Consider the following 12,070-nt stretch of genomic DNA (forward strand, 5'->3'; position numbering starts at 1 on the left):
TAGAGCAAATCAGGGCCAAGAGATGGAGCAAGACCAAGTCCTGCTGAAACCGTCTGAGCGCTAGTCATGCTTAAGGTGACATCCTGAACTCATTAGTTATGTGAGCCAGTAAATTATTTTTTGTTTAAACGTGTTTGTGCTCTCACTTGCCATGGAAAGTATCCTAATCCAATGCCCATTAAGCCCTTTGATCATTACAGAAACTCAGAAGTCAAGCCGTTGGCCATAAGATGGAAGAAAAAGTCCACAGCTGCTGGTGGTGTTTCCACAATGTAGTTCATATGCATAAAATGGGAGAAGAAGGATCAGAACCTCAGAAAAAGGAAAGGCTTATGGAAATGAATAGCCAGGACCCTTTACCTACACAAGTACATAAATCAAGCAATGAAATAAAAATGATGTATTGAGAAAATGGGAAGGATTCCCAGAATAAATAATTCTTTCTGTTCCCATCATAATGTGATATGGATGTGCCTGGGTAGGAACTACCTATGTGATGAGAAAAAGAAAAGAATAAATGTAACTTATCCTAACCTTTAAGGGGCACCTGAGTGGCTCAGTGGGTTGAAGCCTCTGCCTTCAGCTCAGGTCATGATCCCAGAGAGCCCCGCATCAGGCTCTCTGCTCAGCAGGGAGCCTGCTTCCTTCTTTCTCTGCTAGCCTCTCTGCCTACTTGTGATCTCTCTCTGTCAAATAAATAAAATTTAAAAAAAAAGAAAATCATCTGCCATGTTAGTAAAAAGAGACAGATAATTTAAAACAATGCACATATATATTTACATATACCTGCTGTATTTTTCAAGAACCTGGGTCTAAAATTGGTGCTAATGTTATTTGTTGGGCTTCCTAACTTGAAACTTAATACCTTTTAGTGCTACAAAAGCAGAGTGGTATCCAACCAAGACCAATTGCAAAGAAAGCTCTCAGGTCTGGTCTCGGCTCTATTCATTATTACTATGTGGTCCTGGAACCTTTTTGACCTTGAAGGTATCCCCAAGTCTGGTTCAAATGTAATCATCTCAGCTTCCTTCCATATAGTCCACATGCCCTCATACCCTCCTGCAGAGCCTGTCTGTGCTCAGGCCACCAGCTACTGCCACCCAGGCTGTTCTACATGCACCTGTCCCAATACTGCCTCCGTTTTAGCATCTATGTCAGGTCTACCTACCTACTCTGCAAAGTCTTCCTCGCCATCCCAGTTTACGCTGATCCCTTCCAAGTTTTCAGAACATAGAGTACCAAGGAAGTTGTTTAAAATGTCATCTAGCTTAATCCCATCTTCTTTCCACCAATTTGTGGTTTATGTATTTAACTGGTGCAAACTCAGATGTCTGCAGGGAACCCAAGAAGTGCGGGATGTAAGATGACAGGATGAAGGTGTATAATTGAAAGTAACACTTGCCCAGTTACCATGATTTCTAAAATACTACACGTGTATAATAGTCAAGCCAAATGCAAATGCAAACTATGTGAGAACAGTGGACCAGCACTCTAGACCCTGCCTTACTTCATCCTCTCACCCATGACATGACTGATCATAAATGCTGACTGAAAATACATGGTATTGGGGTGCCTGGGTGGCACAGTGGGTTAAAGCCTCTGCCTTCGGCTCAGGTCATGATCCCAGGGTCCTGGGATCGAGCCCCACGTCAGTCTCTCTGCTCAGTGGAGAGCCTGCTTCCTCCTCTCTCTCTCTGCCTGCCTCTCTGCCTACTTGTAATCTCTGCCTATCAAATAAATAAATAAAATCTTTAAAAAAAAATACATGGTATTTTTTGTTCGATAGTATTTCAGCTCTATTAAAATTCCTTCTTTAGGAATCAATTAATACCTGAAGTCTTTGCTACCCTAGGAAACACTCAATTATCTCAAATTTCTGGTATTTGCCCACAATTACTTCAAATGCATTATTAGTGTTACTCCCAAAATCTAATCCCCTTGAGATGAAGATGCAAGCCTTAACGTGGCACACACGTTGGGTTAGAGACGGATTTTTTTCACTTGACTCACTCACTCTGTACCCCTGGCCATGAGAACATCTTGTCTGAAGAGAATCTCTCTGGAGGCCTGTTTTATAGCATGACAAATGAAGTGGAGCAATTAAATCCAAAATGCTCACACACAGGATGTGGGAGAGGATCTCTCATTTCACCCAGAGATGTTGATTGTGGGATGATTTTTTGTTTTGGTATGTCTGCAAAGTAAAAATTCCTCAAGCATTCATCACCCAGCAATTATACATAAATGTTGCAATTAAGTTTCCTTTTTTTCCCAAGCTGATAAGTGTCAGGAGAAAAAAACCACATTAAATCCATTTAGGCAAGGCAGGTTTAAAAAAAAAAAATTTAATGGACCAAAATTATGTCAACAATTCTCGGTTCCTGTTTGAAAGTAGGGAAATCACGATTAATCGACTGGTTTTCTGATCATTTTATGTACTCAGTTTTCTCCCCAAGCTACCTGCCCGGGTGGGTCCTTCTAGCTCTTGAGTGAGGCTCATTTAGGTCAAAGCAGCCAGCCTGCACAGAGAGTGCAGAACTCAGAAGTTCTTGGCATCCTTGACAAGTGACCAATGAAGAGAGCATGTCTGTTGCTAAAAATGGAGTGAAGAAACTTTTAGGGCTTCACAAACTCCTTTCAAGAGAAACACCTGGATCCATGCCTGGGCACTGACACTTCAGTACTCATCTGCACATGAGTGCTGAATAAGCACACAATTTCCCAACTTGGTTATGTTTTATATTTGGTAGTTTTGCAAAAGGAAGGAAAACAGAGACAGGAAGTGTAGAAGTTGATAATCAAGTGGCATTTATTTATTTTACTGTGGAATTTAAATGAGACCTGCCATTATTTTGTTAAAGATGTCTATACATGTGTTTGTTTTAGTGAGTTGACTCAATAAAAAAAGGAAATTTTCCCTAGACTGTCTTATCTCTTAAGCATGAGCTCATTAACATCAGGAAAGAAAGCTTGACATTCTGGGGGAAAAATACTGACACATTTAGGCTATTAATAATAAAAATAATATTTATGGAACACTTACCACATTCAAACCACTTTACATGTAATTTTACAATTAATTCTGACACCCATGTGAAATAACTAATATTATCCTCCATTTTACAGTGAGAAAACTGAGGCACAGACAGAAGTATCTTACCCACAAGGGTATAATTACTCAATAGTGGAATTAGGATACGAACTCGGGCAACTGAAGTTCAGAAAATATAAACATCCTTTCCTATATTTTTGAATTTCACCTTTATTACAGCAACTGGTGCCCCAACGACGTACTTTCATGGAACATTTGTGTTCCTAAAGCAGCAATCACTTTAAATCAGCATCTCTGAGTCTGCCTACCAGGGGACACAAATGTTCCATCAGATATCACTTATGAGCAGAACAATCTGGTCGTACACATTTTGGAAACTTGGACATAGCTGTCAAATGGGCTACCCTATTGCAGGACTCCTCAGAGCCTTCGATGTGCCAATGTGCACTGCATTTAAAATAAAATGCTGACTCCTCAGCATAGCCTACCAGACCCACCGTGATTTGGTTTCTGCAGACCTTCCCAAACCCAAACCACTGCTCTCATATTCAATTCCTGTCCACAACCACACTTTCCCAACTTTACATCTTTCAATCAGCCAACCTCCTTGCTGCCTCAGTCTTTCTTTGCAATTGCTGCTCCCTGTACTTGCCCAGCTACTGACACAGCTTTCTCTTTCCCACCTCTCAGGTCTCAGCTGAAATACTGGCTCTCCCAGAAAGCCTTTCCCATAAGCCCATCTGAAACCCAGATGACAAATCCCAGCTCTCTTTATCCTGTTGCCTCTTTTATTTTGTTCATGTGTTCACTTACTTGATTATTGGGCTTTTTCTAAATAAAAGGCCCTGGAGGACATGAGGACATAAGGTCCAGATAGATAAAGACCCTACCTTATTCAATAGTAATGACTATACTCACTAGTCAGCACAATCCCTGACACAGACAGATGCCCAGTAAATGTTTGTTAAATGAATGAATGAATCCCCAGTTTATTCTATTTCCTAAACAAATCTGACACCCCTCTTTTTTAATATCTATTATATTTCACAGAGAGCCTGTACTCCAAAGAACACAGTTTGTGCAAAAGCAAAATTAAAACAAATAAACTCTCCCTACTATTCAAAAAAAGGAAAATTTAAAGGAAAATTATTCTATCTCTGGCCTACCTTAAAATAGCTAAGATTAATATTGTGGGGTATTTCTGATGAAATGTTTAAATGCATCTAATTAGTATAATTATGTTCCATTAGATTAATTTAAATATGTCTAGCACTTTTATGGTTTAAAGAATACAGGATATTCCATCCTCAAAAATACACCTAGGCCAAATGGTAGCTCTAAAAGTGATGTGGATTTTAAATGTAAACAGACTTACTGAAATTCCTGAATTCCCTTGGATGTTAGCCCAGGTCCTCCAAGAATGACACACTCAAATGCATGCTGTCGGCTAAATTGTGATCCCTCCACTCAAAAAGATGATAAAGTCCTAACCCCTAATACCTCCGAATGTAATCTGTTTCGGAACTAGAATCTTCGCAGACAATCAAATTAAGATGAGGTCATTAAGGTGAACCCTAATCCACTAAGACTGTATCTCTATAAAAAGGGGTATTTGGGGGGCGCCTGGGTGGCTCAGCAGGTTAAAGCCTCTGCCTTCGGCTCAGGTCATGATCCCAGGATCCTCGGATCGAGCCCCACGTCAGCCTCTCTGCTCAGCAGGGAGCCTGCTTCCTCCTCTCTCTCTCTCTCTCTCTCTGCCTGACTCTCTGCCTACTTGTGATCTCTGTCTGTCAAATAAATAAATAAAATCTTTAAAAAAAGATTTTAAAAAGGGGTATTTGGGGCACAAAACAGACATACAGAAAGAAGATGACGTAGACACAGGGAGGCGATCATCTACAATTCAAGGAATACCTGAGCTACTGGAACAGGAGAAAAGACTAGAACAGATCTTCCCTTACAGCCCTTAGAAGGAAACAACCGTGCCAAAACCTTGATCTTGTATTTCTTTTATTTTTTTTTAAGATTTTATTTATTTATTTAACAGAGAGAGAGAGAGAGAGAGAGAGAGAGAGGGAACACAAGCAAGGGGAGTGGGACAGGGAAAAGCAGGCTTCTGGCTGAGCACGGAGTCCAATGTGGGACTCAATCCCAGGACCCTGGGATCATGACCTGAGCTGAAGGCAGACCCTTAATGACTGAGCCACCCAGGCACCCCTGATCTTATATGTCTAACCTCTAGAAATGTGATACACTATAAACTTATGTTGTTTAAGCCACCCAGTTGGGACTTTGGACTAGGAAACTAACACAATAAATCAGAACTAATTAAAAGAGATTAAGAGATTAATTAGGAAAAATACCTGTGTAGAAAAAGGTGGCCGGGAGAGCCATCAGAGTACATGCAGTTCTGTCCCATATGACAAGGAAGGAAGGAACGAAGGAACAAAGGAATGAACCAATGTTGGTTGAATGGAAGAGTCTTAAACTGCATTTCAAGTCCAAGAAAGTTAGGCAAAGCTGATATGGAGTCCTTGAACAAAATTTGCCCATCAGAGAAGTCCCATGCCTCCCAGGAATGGGCCTGTCTTATTGTTTTTGCCATGCCCAGTCATCAGCTGGGAGCAGTCCAAGGGGGAAGTATGGCATTAGCACCAGAACAGTGATATGTTTCAAAGCATGGCAACTGGGACAGTCAGAGATTTGAGCAATATGTTTTACTGCCTCCACACTCTAGCACTGCAGTTGTCATGGAGATCTTGCTTGAAGTTAAGCTGGAGAGATGTGGGAATCCTGCTAAGAACCAGTTCCATAGTTTAAAGAGTTTGCCACTCCAGTGCGAAGACTAAACCTGCATAGTAGTTCTGCACTGCTGCTTACCAGCTCTGGGGCCTCAGGAAGCTAATTAACCTCTTTGGACTTTAGTCCCCTCTTCTATAAAATGAAGAATAATAGTAACGGTTAACTCAAATGGTCACTGTGACTTCTAAATTAGATAATGTAAGTGCTCATCATAGTTTCTGACACACTATTAACAACCAATAAAATGCAATGCATGATTATTAAATGTTGTGGTTGTAAATACAATCAATGCAGAAAACATTCTAGAGGTTTAGTTTGCATGTTTGTTTTGACTGCCCCACATGGCTTAGCCTTTAAAAAAAATAATGAAATTAGTCTTTTATGTAGAGAAACCAACTATTGATCAATTCCTCACCACCATCCCACATCCAGATGAAGAGCAAATTCTAGAGAAAGTCAATTAATGGGTCTCATTCCCCTGCCACCAGACAGCATGATGATGTATCCTAAATGGGTCCAGTTGTAGTCATCCTCTCTATCTACATTCCCAGAGAAGAGACTCTCTTTCTATAAGGATTGAAAACTGGGATATGAAGTCCTAAATATCTCTGTATAAGCTAGGTTCTAGGTGCCTCCCCCCACATCAACTTGTGCCACTCTGTCCCTTGTTTACTACCCTAGCCACACAGGTTTTCTTTTAGTTTCTAAGATGTCCTCAATACCTACCCTGATCAAGGCCTTTGCCCAGAATTCTTTCTTCTCTTTCCCAGGCCACTTCTGCAGATGCTCAGCTCATCCTTCAAAACTCAGCTTAGACACCCTTTCTTAGAGAAGACCTGTATCTTCCCTGAGGTCTCTAAAGTATTGCTAAGTCAACAAGTCCACACCCAAATCCATGATCATCTCCCAAACCTGGTTCCCTAGCTCTGCAAAGTGTTCCACTATTCATAGAGTTATGCAAGCTAGAATCACTATGCATGACTTGAGAATGATGATCATGCCTTGCCTGCAGATGGAATCATTTAAGAGCAGAAGATGCAGAAACCTGGCTCCGGCTATTACTGGACTTGCTGGAAAAGTGAGTCAGTATACCTGTTTTTGTTCTTAAGCTAATCAGGGTTTTTATTACTATAGCAAAAAATAGCTCAAGCTAATAAACTTATCATCATCATCATCATCATCATCATCATCTTCATCACCATCATTACTGTTTGTTGTTACTTGCACCTAATTGGAAAAAGAAGAAAACCTGTATCTTCAGGAGATGTACATGTGAATTTATTGACAAACAATAGAGTAGACTTGAGGACAAGTCAGAGTTTCATCTAGATAAATGGGTTTAGGAGCTAGAACATCAGAGGTGAGTTTTCTTGTTTGGGTTTCGACTGCCCTTAACCTTCAGAAATGCTCATTTTTCACATCCGCCAAAACCATTTCACTAAACTTTGAGTACTCCATTCATCCATCCATCTGGGTGTCACTGGAAGTGATTTAGAAAGATTACAAATCTCTGCGCCTTTCTGTTGTCCTTAGAATATAGACAAAATCAAACCTTAGATCCAAGGGCAGCATGAACTGGGAACACTATTACATTAAGTCTCTTTTCTACTGGGAGTTGAATATGGTATAGGGAAGACTGGGTGGAACTCATGACCTGGGCTAAGCCCGTGAGCACATTCAATCATCCCAGCCACGGTGACTGACACAGAGATGGTCATGTAAATTTGATCAATCAGTTTGAGAATCACAGATTATTTGCTGGGAATGCCGAGGCAAAGACTTTCTTTTCTGCTGGGGATATAAGACTATGTGTGAAAACCCAGGAATTTATAACAACTATCCTGAGACCCCAAGATAAATCAGCCTTAGGATGAGGTTGAATCTGGAAAAGGAAGAGCAGAAACAGAAAAAATACACAGTCTTCCATCACATTGTTGAGTTACTAGACCAAACCTTACCTGAAGCCAGATACTCCTGGGCTTTTGGTTACTGGAATCAACAAATTTATTTAGGATTTTAAACCTGTGTCATAGGGTTTTCCATAGCTTGCAACTAAAGCCTCCTAAGAGATTTATTTTTATATACATATTTATTTCTATAAGAAGAATCAAATTTTCTATCAGATTCTCAAGTTATCTATGACCCCAAAGAAATACCTTAAAACCCTGGACTAAAGAATTTCCAAGATTTCTTGCAATATTAGCATTCTGTAATCTTCCGGTTGATTTTGTTTTAAATTCCAAGCTTAGCTAATAATGCATAAAACTAGGCAATGCAAAAATATGTTTTCAAATAAAATTGGACTTTCTATTATAAAAATATTCTTATTAGAAAAAGTATTTGAAAATATAAGAAAGTACAAAATAACAGAGAGACCGCCACTGTTGATATTTGGGGGATTATTTTTCTATGCATTTTTACTCATAATTTTATGGAAGTTTCAATGTGGTAAAGCTGATACTATATATATACACATTTTTTTGGTCTCTTTTCCACTTGACATTCTAACATAAGTATTTTTCCAGATTATCAGAAACTTTTTGTAAACATTCTTTTTAATGGCTGTGTAACTTTCTACTGGTCAGTGTAATTTCCTTAATGTAAGACAGAATGAGGCTGTTGTTTTTGTGAATTCCTGTCTAAACTCAAAGGAAGAAGCTAGAGGGGTGAAAGTGTTCACTGCTATGGCAGACCAAGCTATGGGGCAAGTTGGGGAAAGAGGTGGAATCCCACCAGGATGCTCCAGGTAGTCTTTCTTCTCTGAATATCATTATCACATTTCTCTTGCTGCAGAACATCTTCCTCTGGTCCTGCAGCCACATTGAAGCTTTTGGCTATTATTGGCCTTCAAGTCCTGTAATGAATCACCTGGAGAATCTGACTCTAAATAAATCACGACTTCAACTAGCTTGAGTCAGGTGCTCACCTTCAGTTCATTCAACAACTAGGGTGGAGAGTAAAGTTACAGGTTACATGTCACACTGTACCAAATGGCTCCAAGGAATTCACTAGCATGGATTTGGGCCTCACCATACTGATGGGAAGAACAATCAGTACCCAGCAAGAAAGAAAAACAACTACAACAACAACAACAACAAATACAAAACAGGGCTCATATTCATACTTTTGGAAAACAGACCCCCCAACTATTCACCGTAACAGGCTGTAAATATAACAACACATTCTCTACATACTTGATCCTCAATTTCTCCATTATTCTTTGTACTGAACACCAGCCTTTGTAGATTTCCCCAACAACTATGAGTTTTCCTGCTGAGCCTCATACAGTGCTTGGATTAGAAGTTACATTTTTCATATCCATGGCTTTTCTTAATTATTTTATGCCCGATTTCTTCAAGACTGGACTTAGCTGAGACTACATGGGCTTTCTCATTGTTTATAATACAAAACACTTCCATTCTGGATCTGCCCTAATTAAGAGCAAAAAAAAAAAAAAAAGTCAGCTTATTCTGCATACTGGATTCATTAGGCATGGATGTCTTCTGCCCACCCCAGCTACCCTACAGGTTTGATGATGGGAAGTTGAAGGTGGAGTAGGCAGTGGGGGAAGCACAGGTGAGAGAAAAAGAGCAAGAATTTAAGTTACTCCTCTGGGCTCCACTGTGTACCTTGTAAACATTCACTGAGAACTCTCTGAAGTTTACACTCCTTTGAAGGGCACAGTTAATAAATGTGTATCCCTAAGGAGACATAAAAGGGCTGATGTAGCCTGTTGCTTTTGCTGATATAATCAGTAGCTACACACATCTCCCATTTTTTAACTGTTCACAGTCTGAATGGCAATGATTGAAGAACTTTTCTTCCTTCAACAGTCCTTCCTCTCCACCCCACCTCCCAGATTCATCAAGACCTGTACCAGGTGCTGTAAGTTTACACAAATAGAAATATAACATAACCCAGATCCTAAAGAAGTTTCCAATGAGCAAAATGCTATAATGAGGTACAAAGTGTGATCCAGTGTAGACATAAGAGGTGCTAATTCTGATTTTGAGATTAAAAAAAAAAAATTCATGGAGAAAATGAAATTTACTTGAAGTTTATTAAATGTGGAGATGGAGATAAGGGGAAAGGGTTATGCCGTGATATTCACATAATAACACAAATAAAAATGGAAGAGATGGTAAAGATCGGAGTAGCTGTTCAGAAACCATTGCATATTCCAGCAAGATTCTAGCAGAAGTTGCAAATGGTCCATTTCGAAGGAAAGCTGGAAACATGGGTTAGGGCCAGGCACTGGCAGACCCTAAAAGTTGGACTAGGACGTTTAGGTTTCATCTTGTCTGCAGCGTAAAGCCATAGAAAGTTCTCCAGTTAGGAAGGAAATGGGGCCTTGTTCTCACTGAAGCAGAGTAGCTTTGGAGGCAGTTAAAAGGAAGGACTGAGGGACAAAGTAGAGATTGGAGGTCGAGGGAGCAGTTGAGTAGTTGTGCTATGTTTAGGCAAGAATTCCTAGGACCAGCCTTGTGGCAGCACCAAAGAAAAAACTGCCACCAAAGTTTTTTACCTACAACACACACTTGAAATAGTTTCCTTGTTCAAGTCCTAGGAAGGAAGGGTTCACATAGGCTGAATTTGTCTGAGAAAGAGGAGATAGAACTTAAGAAAAAATAAAAGAGACAGAACTTAAGAAAAAATAAAGGAGAATAAAAGTTATGGAAGCGAGAATGATGTATGTCTATACATCTGCTAAGTATGTCTTATATACCTCTAATTCAGTTTAACATGAGGGATGTACAAAATCTGAACAGTGGAAAGGTAAGAGAGGAAGGAGGGGATCCTGGATGTGAGAAACACTATAAAGAATGGTTCTGAGACCTGATTAACAGTATGAGCTGGAAAAGTTTGGCTGGTCAGATGGATGACCTTAAGCAGGGTTTAAAACCAGTGGGACAGTGGAATCAAAGAATGAGATTCCTGAATACTATCTAGGAAAATTGGGGGTGGGTGAAATGCAGTGATGATCCATTATGGTTTGTTATGCAGGCAAGTGCATGAATCAGGAGGTGTTAGAGCATCTGTAATCCATGGTATTCAAGGTAATGTCAACCTCTCCATGGTTATTTCTTTCATCCACCAACCAAGAACTTCCTTACTGTGTCATAGATTGAAAGGAGGAATATTTGCCACCAAGATGACTTACCAAAACTTGGAACTGCAAGCTACAAACTAACGTAGTATGACAGTCCCTCGCAATACTTGTCCCTACCCTATTTTCAGCTGCACAACTGGGAAGACAGTGTTGGATGCAGGGGAAGACACCAGGCTTTTTTTGTAGAGATCCTGGTCTTTTTTGTTGGGTGATTCTCCATGCATAAATAAGGATTAATTATCTTCTCAGTCTCTGTGAAAGGGTTCTTGAGAGGATCTCATGCTGAAAGGTGTGTGCAAATGCCTTGAAAGAAAAATGGGCAAAGTAAATTGCACATAGTCAAGATAGTATTAGATTCAAAATTTCAGTCTAAGTATATGATAGTAACTGCAACAGAAAAAAGAATGGTAAAACAACAATAACAACAAAAAACAACAAAACCCACCTCACAATTTGTTTTCTTGTACATATAACATGTGTTAGGTATATGCTAGAGGTTTTACATGTGTAATCTTATTTAACCCTCCAAAGAATTCTATGAGATTTTTATCCCACTTTTTCAAATAAGAACATTGAGATTCAGAGAAGCTAAGGGCTAGGTCCAAGATCACACAGCTAGTAACAGAGTGGAATTTGAACACCATCTGATTGGACTAGAACTCAGTCATGCAACCTCTGTATTACACTGCCTCTGAGGTTACCCCAAGCCCCACAGGATACTTTAGAGCCAAGGGCAGGACTGGACTGAGAAGAACAACTTAGTATTGGATAGCTTGTTAGATCTGTTCTATATGGACATAGTTGGAATCCAAATCCCACTGAAGGCACAGGTCCAGCCCAGTGACAGGTTTCAGGACACAAGGAGAAATGTAGAGTAAAATGTGACCATCAAAAGCAAGATAAATGAAGCATGGGATGACTACATTACAAGTACATTGCTATACACATAGCAAAAGAGTAGAAAATTGTCATTTGTGTGAATGGAAGGATGGATGGTTGGATGGGTAGATCAATAGTGAATATGTTTATATATTTACTAGTGTGAAGGACTCTCATTTTACAGTAAATTCTCTTCTACTAACTCGTGTTGTTTTAGAACCCATGTT

The sequence above is a fragment of the Neovison vison genome, chromosome 1 (assembly GCF_020171115.1).
Source record: "Neovison vison isolate M4711 chromosome 1, ASM_NN_V1, whole genome shotgun sequence".
Taxonomy (NCBI): Eukaryota; Metazoa; Chordata; class Mammalia; order Carnivora; family Mustelidae; genus Neogale; species Neogale vison.